The 11,030-nt window shown below is 42.6% G+C and overlaps 1 long non-coding RNA gene across 1 annotated transcript; it reads right to left on the bottom strand.

Annotated features, from left to right (window-relative positions):
* Positions 1-1,246: 1,246 nt before the first annotated feature.
* Positions 1,247-5,805, bottom strand: LOC140578713 (uncharacterized). The gene is made up of 3 exons (XR_011982975.1): positions 3,880-5,805; positions 2,775-2,901; positions 1,247-2,587 (listed from the first exon to the last, which is right to left on the bottom strand). It is a non-coding gene; the product is annotated as an uncharacterized lncRNA (long non-coding RNA).
* Positions 5,806-11,030: the final 5,225 nt, after the last annotated feature.

The raw sequence follows: 11,030 nt of genomic DNA on the forward strand, positions 1-11,030 counted from the left end.
TTTACTCAAAGATTAAAGGATGTGCATTATCAGAGACAGCTTAAACGGGGTGGGTGGAGACTGAGTTCACCTCCTGCGCATTTTGGAAAAGTCTGCCTCACGGACAGCAGCTGCCTTACAGAAGAACTTCGTCGTTATTTATCAGCATAAAGTTGATATCTTGTTTCCATCTATTATTTTCCCTAAACGAGAGTGAGGGAAAATGCTAATTCAACCCAGAAGGAGTCTGCCTGTTTAATATTTTCTGATAGCAAATCCATTTTCCGCACAGATTACTAATATCTTGGATTTAGGGTGCTGGATGTAAGGGCATTTCTGTGCATGAATGCAAAAATTATGCAAGGTGTCTTGTATGTTATAATTAATGTAGTCATTCTGATAGTTTAATTGGCCCATCTTCGTATCAGTAGGAAACACATATTTGTTTGATATTTTGCTGAAAATGCAGCCATGTCTGCGGTTCTTATGGAATTAGAATGGTAAGTCAGTCTGGCACCAGATTTCACCGTGAGTATTTTATCAATACTCCCTAAGTGCTAAAATTTAACCACAATTCATTTACAAAAGAATGCAACTCATTAATTAGGGGGGAACAACAGTAACAAGTCATTCAAACAAACAAATAATGCAAAGAATATGGGTTTGGTGGGTCCAGAAAAGGAGATCAGCTATTATAAGGAAAAAATAATATCACACAATAAATCATATATCTATAAATTTGTCCTGAAGTTATGCAACATAACTTGTTCAAATGTGGCAATTATGAATACAAGACAGTTTTGCTAAAAGTATACAAAATTAAACAGAATCAGAAGTTTAATATATTTAGCATCTTATTTCATTTCTTATTTTTTTCAATACTATATTTACATGAAAAGGAATTTCATTTAATGCTAGTTTTTGACATGACAACCTGAAAATTCATCAGTGTAAACAAACTTTCGTGAAATATGAGAAAGACAAGGCGTGTGTATTATTATGTAAAAATGAAAGGGCTCTAAATAAATCCGACACTTTCTGAACAAAAAAAGAGAATCTTCAAAAACATTCTATGACTTTAGCACAGTGACTGTTTTAGTGAAATTGAACAAGCTCAGAATGATGTCTTTATATGCTGTAATAATTCTAATTACACAACCTTAAATTTACCCCAGGGATGAATTTGCTGTCTTTGTTTCAGTGAATGTGGACTTGGGGTGGCAAAGAACCCCCCCCCCCCCACCCCACACACACATTTTTACCTTGGAATACCAGCTTGACTAAAGATTAAAAAGCAGGAGAAAACGTAAATCGCTTGTCTTTTTATATATTCCCAAAAACGACTGACTGTTGACTGAATCAGATCAGGGATCTTCTGTGGCAGATGTATAATTCTGCATCCCTTAGCAAAGACCTTCCAATATTTGTATCATATGCAGGATGATTGTGTCTTCTGTAATTTATCAATGAAATTCATGTATCGTGTACGGTATACGCATGGTTGTTTTCACTGCGATGGACCGGCATTTCATCCAGGGTGGACCCCAGCCTTGTGCACTGTTCTGGGATAGGCTCCAGGGCCCCCCATGACCCTCACCAGGATAAGCAGTTTCAATGGTGGATGGATTGATTGATTCCACACCACAAAATTGGCACGGCTGGGTAAGCTCACTCTTAATTCAAATGGAATAAATAGGATAATATGAAAAACACGATGACGAGTAAAACACAAAGCTCATAATGTAAAGGCTGAAATGCTGAACCTCAGCTCAGTCTAGCCGTCTTCCTCATCTTAATCCTCCTCCACCAGCAATATGTCTCCACTTTGAGACATCAGCAAAAGCTAAACCCACAAAACCTGCTAATATCAAGATGATTCCAGAATGACCTCCAGAATCATTTGTCAAAAGTCAAATTGTCTTTACGGTGTTGTGATTTCTGTCCTCACCCAGAAGGCATATATTTAGTGGTTAAAAGTCTCGCTCTTTTTTTTTCCCTTCAATCCCAGAAACGTGGTTAAAAACAGACAGTCAGTTATGTCCCTCCAGGCTAAGACTTTAGCAGGTGATAGAGTTTATGTAGCATATAACTGGTGCATTATCGTCACCTCTTTTCAGTCATTATACCTTCCTTATCTCCCCAGAATCGCTGCAGAGCCCAAATAGAGAGCTGTAATTATGCAGTCAGCTACCTGATAGCACCTATTCTATCAGTTTTATCACAGTGGGTCTTGCCGTTTCATCACATGGACAGGGGTGGGGGGAGGAAACATAGCCTGTGGCAAAGCCTCTGATAATTCATCGCAGAGATACATTTATAGTTCCCGTGAATCAGTGAGAACTGATGCACCTTGACAATTTTCCATCCACCCTTCCCCGCATCACACCCCCCTCACCACAAAGGTCGCTCTCCTGCCATCCTCGGCGAGACCCTCTGCCTCTTTGTAGCTTCAGATCTCAGACGGCTTCGTCGCACGGAAAAGCAATTCAGTCTCTTCACACCCCCGGCGAAGATCTGACACACAGGCACCTACTGTTCCAGGGCCTATCGCGCCAGTGGCTCCCAGCCTTTCGGGGCCGCACTGATAATCTGGAGCTCCTGACTCAACCTTAGAGACAGAGAGAGTTTTGCCATTTCTCATCTGTTCTTTTAAGCTTCTGCTAAATACACCTTGAGTCTAAAGCCCCGTTCAGACATACACTGCCATCCTGAATTTTTCTAGACATTACCGGAGGGGCCGTATGTGTGAACGCAAATGTCCGAATCAGTCGTGCCGGGCATTAAATGTACTTTACCCTGCCAGCATCCTAGTGCAAAGTCTGGGTAATTCCCAGTTGACCCCCAAGGGCGGACGGAGCAGGAACAATTCCGGAGAATTCACCACAAGTAAGTTGGCGTGTTGACGATGTTCCTGTCATGCGACTGGTACAAACACAGAAGAATACAAACATCTGAGGGCAAAGCGGATGGGTTATTTGCATGAAGAAGACCCTAAAGCACATGGCTAATTGGAGAGGTGACAAGTATAAGGAACTGTAAGTAATGCCTTAAAAGAAAAACACACCGATTTCCGCAGAGTACTTTTCACGTCATGTCCTGTCTCCTGCTCCACCTAAGTGCACCATCATCTAAACAACACAAAGTAATTCTAGTAGGTGTGCATGTGCATGATACTGACAATCTTTCCTTGTGTACCACATGTGTGAAAGGGTAACTCCAGAAAATGTCTGGACCTGATCTGCTGGACAATGTGTGAAAATGGCTTAAGAAATGTTCCTTGAGTGCTCTCCACCTTGATGGAGAGATAGAGAGTTTGCGCTGACTCACAACTCCTGTCTGTCAGTCATGACGAGAGACATTGGTCCACGTCTTCTACACCTATCGTGCTTAGACGGACCCTGACAGGCCTCCACGCAAAATGCCTTCAACGTTACATGGTTCTATGACACTTCTTCATTTCTCTTCCTGCCAGAAAAACCTCTTGTGGTTTTTATCACCCTTGTTGTGTTGCGTTCACCCTGTCGTTGCCCCCGGAAGGGTAATCACCAGATAAACCTGCCATCCTGTGCAACATGGATCTCCTTGCCAGTGCAGACAAACAGTAATATCACCGGAGTCTTAAAGTGACCGGCTGAAGACCAGGAAGACTTTCGCACAAGATAGCTATTCTGCTACGTCTGCACTCACATGCAAAAAGGCAACATACGAAGAGGACCAATACCATAAAGTTAGAAAGTGCGTAATACATTTTCTGCCTGGACGTTTTTGCAATTCTCCATTTTTGACTAGAATGTGATATATTTGTTGGCCGTAATTTTTAATTAATCTTTAACAAAATATGAAACAAAAGCCCACTGTGACAAAACGCCTTTTGGTATCTCAATCGGAACAAACAATTACCTTTGCCTATTGTTTTCTGCTGTTAGTTTAGCTTGTAAACATGATTTATTAAGAGGGACACTGCAGGCTGAGCTGAGATTTCAGGAGGACGAGTGCAGTGTATACAACCATCCCTACGCAGTCGTTCCCATGGCCTGGCATCCTGCAGACAGAGAGGTACAACAGTGTCTGAAAAAGAAAATCAATCTTACTTGAGGAGATTAAATGACCAGGATAATAAACCATGTCATTGAGACAAAAAAAAACCCTTTTCAATGGAGTGGAATAACATTATTGCTGCAGATGGCTCCTTGTTGTACGTGAATGTTGCATTTCTCAAGGCAAACCTACTGATACAAAAGACAAAGAAGATAACAAAATGGAAAAAAAACAACCGTCCCTTTCTGCTGACATTCCCGTGAAGAGCTTGGTTGTGGACTCAACATGCTTGCTGCTCATCACAGGATCATCACATCACTGCCGTGTTTGGGTACAGGGGTCCCCGATTTTACTAAAGGAAAAGATCTGCATGTGTTGTGGTGACTGTGAAGTTAACTCAGTCCTAAGTTAGGAAGTACATTGTTCAAATTCCTGCAAACAATGTCTGCAGTCTGTTTTGCAATTAATAAACCATCCCAACGAAGCTGTAAGCTTGTTTGTTTGGCTTTTAGAATGAATGCCAAAATTTAGGCTGTCTGGAGGACTATAGATAGTAACTATCACCTGATGTGGTAACACTTAACTTGATGGGCTACAAATCATGAACAAATATAGTCATAATTTGAGATAAAAATGTGTCACAATTCATTAATGATAAACAAAAATGAGATCAGTATTTCATACCTGTTACTCATTACTTGTTCCTTTAGTAGTTGACAAAGGTTTAGAGAATTAACAGATATAGTAGCAAATATAGTAACTGTTTGGGATAAAACATGCATCACAATCCATTGATGATCGAATATGACATAAGTAGGTAACTAAGGTTAATGAATACATAGGTAATAGCGTAATACTGCATTATTTGTGCCTCATCAAGGAAAGTGTTACCCAAGGTGTGTGTGTGTGTGTGTGTATGGGGGGGAGGGGGTTGCCGAATATTCTGGGGTGGTGACAGGTCATGTGATGAGCACGCTCATTCACCTCTGCTTTATTACTAATCGTTATATAAGACAAACATTTATTTTCTCTTGTCAAAGAATAACGACATCTGACGTCCGCTTTGTTTTTGTGTTCCTCCCACTTCCACTGCTGAAATGATTATCTGCAGGCTTGTTTTCTTCTTCGCTGTTTCGTTAACCCACTGCCAGCAGCTCTTTCCTCTGGTCCCCCGGAAGTTATGTGACTCGGACGGGCCTCGTACCCGCAGCCAGTGTTAGGATGCCCTGTCACTCGACAAGTTTTCGGAGAACAAGTGAGTCTGCTGATCTCCCAGAAACAAATGTACAGATAGAGGCTTGGCAGCTTCTGCTCCCTGAGTAGAATCTTCTCTGCTTCATAGGGAAGGTCTATAAAGTCCCCGTCAACAGTGTCACTGTGGACACCAAGAAACATGTTACCACGTCATCACACGTTCAGATCAACTGAATCCAATTAGTAGTCTGTTATAGCGCATGCAGCATTACTGGTGTTGCGACCAGGATGTTGTATGGCAGAGAACAGAATGATAATTACAATGAGGTATATTTGTTATCTCAAAGCTTGTCCTTCTGACGTTTGAGAACATTTAGGCAACAGTCATGGGCTGAAATTAAATCAGGAGTTCTCTCTGTTTAGGTTTTGCTGTTTGCTGCTGTCTTACCTGGTAAAACCCAGCATGACTGCAGAGTTCCACCCAAAACCTAAGCAATCCTGATCGCTCGTTATGAATTTAAATTGTCCCCGTTTCCAGCTCCGCATCTTCCAGGACGTGTCACAGCAAAGATAAAAATGGAGCGGCGTGATCAAACTAATCCCACATTTCAGTCCCCCCCCCTCCCCCTCCAACCCCCCCCCACCACTGCCATCGGTTATTTGAGATCCACGCCCAGACTTCAGAGTGTGATTCCACCCTGCTGGGGGGGTCAAGTTGAATCAATAGGTTAATCCATATATTTCCTGTGTGATAATTACCACTCGAAGCTGTAATTACTGGGAACACTGATGCACTCCTTAGATTTTGTACTTAGTGCGGTACTTTACACACACACTACATTTATAATCAAAATAACAATTCGTGGAAAAAAGTTGCATGTCTCCGAAAAGAAGTGCACGAATGTCTTTCTGAATGTAAAACAGATGAGTTTAAGGGCCACAGCAGGGCTTTAACTTTCTCTCTCTCTTTTGTGGACCATCTCATAATCTCCATCTCTATCACCATTGAACTTCCTGCACTGACTGCTATAGTCTGCTATGGAAACTGGAAGGAAAAACAAACCCACATTAAAAACAAACTTGAAGACAGAATGCGATGTTCTCCCATGATACAGAAAGTGACACGATGAGCTTCCTAATCTGTGATTTCATCCACTTTTTTTTTTCCCCAGAAACCCCAGCAATCCCACAATGCTGCGGGGGCATCCTCCACTCAAGTCTACGCTCGCAGCTGGTGCTGCTGTTGCCGCGCGTGCAAATGATGGTTTGTTGTATTGAGACGCAACAAACAAGCACTAACACACGTCGTGTGTGGCGGCCTGCTGAGCCACAGGTACTGACTGGGCAGCCGCTGCTGCCGTTCAGATAATCACGGTTTAATTGGGTGACAAGAAATGAAAACTGTGTCCACATTATCTGGGATTATCTCTCTCTCCTCTGGCCTGCCATCACCTGAAAGAAGCCCATCTATCAGAAGGGAGCAGGCCAACACCCATCATCTACAGGAAGAGCTTGTCAGCCGGAGCAAGGAGCAGGGTGACGAGGTGGATCAGGCAGCCCCAAAAAGCTGGCCGATCCCCTTAAACACACATTAGTCTCCCAGACGCACGTCTCTTCAAAGGCCCCCAATCGATACGCATCATATTTATGCTAAAGTGCCACAGCGGGAGGTTCCATGGCTAGAGAAGAGAGTGGACCTGAACCGTCACCATCGCCCAGCTTGTGACTGCAATTCGTGAATAATTACTCAGGAAAAATAGCAACAAAATGGCACTATTCAAATGTCTCTGTAAGGCTGTGGGTGTGTGATTTTTTTTTCTTTTTTTCAAAGAATACCGTAAACCGATTTCAATCAGCTGACAAACAACATATGTCACCTGTCTGTTCTCTCAGAATAATCACGAGGCACAAAAGAGCAGGCGTGCTTACACAACCAACACTATCCAGTTCAAAGACAGAAGTCTTTAAAAAAAATAACAGAGTTCGCCTGTCAGGCTTTTATCTCTTTTACGTTCAGAACTGTTTAAGAGCGCCGTAGACTAACAGGACAGACGCTGCAAAATTGTTGGAATAGTTCAATTCCTGCGAACACCAAAGCGATTACGGAAACAATATCGGACAGAAGAGGTTTGGCGGATGAAAACGTTACGCGCAGAGGTGGCCGAGACAAGTGCAGAAACGCTGATTTCTTTATCTGCTACCCAGAACTAATGTGTGTTTTTTCCCCCTTGCTGTTGCTCTCAGAGTAGCCGTCATCTGCACAGGGGCCGTTTCTTAATCCAAAGCAGGCCCCGATTCTCCAGCCCCAAAGTAATAAACACTCCTGGCCGCTCTGGGGGCCCCGCTAGCCACCGAGCCCCCACCCCCCACCCCTTTTGTCCAAGCCATACTCAACATTAAAAGCCCCCCTTTCAGGACCCATGAATGCATTTCATTTTCTCTCAAAGAACTTTGCATTGATAGCTGAAAAAAAGGGGAAGGTTGTTTAGAAAAGGAAGGAGAGACAATGAGGGGGAAAAATGAAAGCTTTCGGATTCCATTATGGACGCTGCACTCCATTCTTCCCAGCTGTTTATACATTTTCGGCACAATAATACATCCTCCCGGTAATATGTTGCCCCTTCTTTCAGCTCCGGTATTAAAAAGGCCTCACGTCGGCCCGAGTAATAAATCCCCAGAGAAATGTGGGAGAGACGTGGCTGCTTGGCATTTTGTGGGAAGATCAAGGTAGGGCACAGAGACCAAAAAAAAAAAAAAAAAAGAAATAAATGAAGAAATAAATAAATAACCGGCATTATTCTCCTCCTGCTTCTCCACAGCGACAGGTGAAAGGGAAAGACCTTGCCAGAGTGCCACGTAGCAATTCAAACTCCACAGCATTGTGTACATATTTCAGGTGTGCAGATCGTTAGAGAGAGAGCAAGAAAGAGAGAGGGAGAGAGAGAGAGGGAGAGAGAGAGAAACAGACAGACAGAGAGAGAGCGACTTTTTTTTTTTTCTAAAATGGTCTGAGGGACTCAAATCTCCTGGCACACAACGTCTGCACTGGAGTGCTTTCTATTCAAAACGCGGTGGGCGACCTTGGTTATGCGAACACAGAACACTGGAAGGTTATAAAGGATATTGAATGCTTTTAAAGCAAAAGGGTGCACTCATAAAACCCCCAAACACGATGTATGAAAGTAAAGGTGCTCTTTGTGTCTTAGCTGTCGCATTTTCAATAGTTTGTTTTTTCTTCAGTCTGTGTCCCTGAGCTGGTCTCAGATAAAATTTCATATTATACAAATATATGTGTTCCTTTCTATGTATGTTTTATATAACATGGATGACAGCACCAGGAAAGACCTGTATAGCTTAAGTAGACCGAAACGCTACCAAAAAATGGCTTAACGCTGCTAGTTTTACACTACGGTAATATGTTTTGTGTAGAATAAGGTCATATGTAAGATTTAAAATGTGAAATATCTTTTTTTCAGGCATGATATGGCTGGTAACACACATTTACATGTAATACATGCCTGGATTACTGTCACACTGGCAGGTCTGAGGCTGCAGTCCGGATCCCACAGAGGTGACTTTTGTTCATTTTCTCCGTCGCCCCAGATATTACCCAGCATGCCACACATCCGACACAGAGCCCTTTAACACTCCTGAGCCGTGCCAAGCCGTGCCAGGCCATGCCAGGCCGTGCCAGGCCGCTCCCAGCTGTACGGTAAGGACCCATATTTCCGCAATGTTTCGTGGGAAGATTTTGACCCTGGTCCACGCCGGGGCCCGATAGGGCCACGCTGACATCTCATTCCGTGATTGGCTGAATGCCATGCAGTCACATGGTGGAGGAGAGCCAACGATGTTTCATTTGTGAAATGTCTACAGCCATCTTCAGAAAAGACAGTTAATACTGAATATTTAAAAAATTGTACTAAGTATATAGCCATTTGTCTTTGTTCGATGGATGTTGCACCAGTGAAACATAACCAGAGCTGGACTGGGATAATATTTCGCCCCGGGACTTTCGGGACCCCGACGGGGTGAAGTGTTTTGCAGAAGATAGCCCATAACTTTCCATAACTTTCCACAGCAGGTATATAATTTGCCAAATAATAATCCAGTGCTGGTTCTGTTTGCACCAGTCCATTCTCTTGCATGAACTTCACTTTGAAAATACAATACAGCGAAAACTCAGACAATGACTGAAATTCAACCAATGAGTAAAATTCAGCCAGTGACTAAAATCATCCAGGCAATGAAATCAGCCAGTAAATAAATCATCCAGGGACTGAAGTCAGCCAGTGACTAAAATCATCCTGTATAATGAAATCAGCCAGTGAATAAATCATCCAGGGACTGAAATCAGCCAGAGACTAAAATCATCCAGGCAATGAAATCAGACAGTGACTAAAACCATCCAGGCAATGAAATCAGCCAGTGAATAAATCATCCAGGGACTGAAGTCAGCCAGTGACTAAAATCATCCTGGTAATGAAATCAGCCAGTGAATAAATCATCCAGGGACTGAAATCAGCCAGTGACTAAAATAAGCCAGTGACTAAAATCATCCAGGCAATGAAATCAGACAGTGACTAAAACCATCCAGGCAATGAAATCAGCCAGTGAATAAATCATCCAGGGACTGAAATCAGCCAGTGACCAAAATCTGACATCAGACTCTGGAGCAAGATTGAACCAAATGTTACTGGTCCAGCTGTCTTCCAAAAGCAGCTTTGAGGTGGGCTTAACAACAAAGTTGGACATTTGGACCCCACTAATTCATGCCCACCATCCTGATGGTTGCTGACGTGCGTTCATGCCTAATCCATCACGTATTCACTGGAGTCCCCTGGCAAGCCGGCCAGATTCAGGAGCGAATGACAGTCGACAGAGGTTCAAATTGTGACTGTTGTTCTGACTGACGCCGTAAATGTCATAATCCTGAGCCCTGTCTACTGCACCTGCTGGGACCCATCTGGTAGCAGCGGGTGCCTGACCATATCCCTGTCACTTAGGGGGCTTTTCCACCACACCGAGTACAGTACTTTTCATACAGTTCTTTTTCATTAATTTCCGGTCGAGTACCAGTATCAAAAGGTCCTGCACTGAAAGTGCCAAACCAGCTGGGCTACTTCTTTGGTATGTCAGTACTTTGGGGTGGGACTTGAAATGCTTCCTTTGTCGCTCGGTTATGCAAATAGCCTGCCGCTGAAACGCAATACAAACGGCACCTTGAACACAGTCGCGAACTCAGAAATAATGATAAACAAAGTAAAAAAATGCTATTTGGTCAAAAGAACATATACAACAAAAGGATCTGGATGGTATGACGAGAAATTACAAAGTATTTTGTTGAATATACTAATACAGCAGGCATATAGCATGTGGCGCTAGCGATGTGATTTTGTTGTAATAAATACTGGGCTATTTATAAAACAAAAAGGAGTGCATAAATTTCTCACAAACCCATCTTTAAGTGATTTAAACAGCAAGGATGAAAATGATTATGATTATCTTGGAGAACGTATGCAGCGCTCATGCAAAAGCAGCGGAGGTAAACTTTAAACTGATTTTTAAACATATAGGAATCTATAAAAGGAATAATAATTAAAACTGCAAAAAGTTTTTTTTTCCTATGACAGAGTAAAAATATTTAACCTTCTGCGCTATAGTGTCCGTACAGAACTGAAAGTAAGAAAAGGCCTTATTTTAATATAGCTGACTAAGAATTGCATGTGCATAGCATGCGACGTCGGTATTAATATCACACATCATCCAGTACTACTACAGCCATTTTTTAAATTCAGTACAAAAAATCCTGCATCACA

Source organism: Paramormyrops kingsleyae, chromosome 16 (genome assembly GCF_048594095.1).
Source record: "Paramormyrops kingsleyae isolate MSU_618 chromosome 16, PKINGS_0.4, whole genome shotgun sequence".
Taxonomy (NCBI): Eukaryota; Metazoa; Chordata; class Actinopteri; order Osteoglossiformes; family Mormyridae; genus Paramormyrops; species Paramormyrops kingsleyae.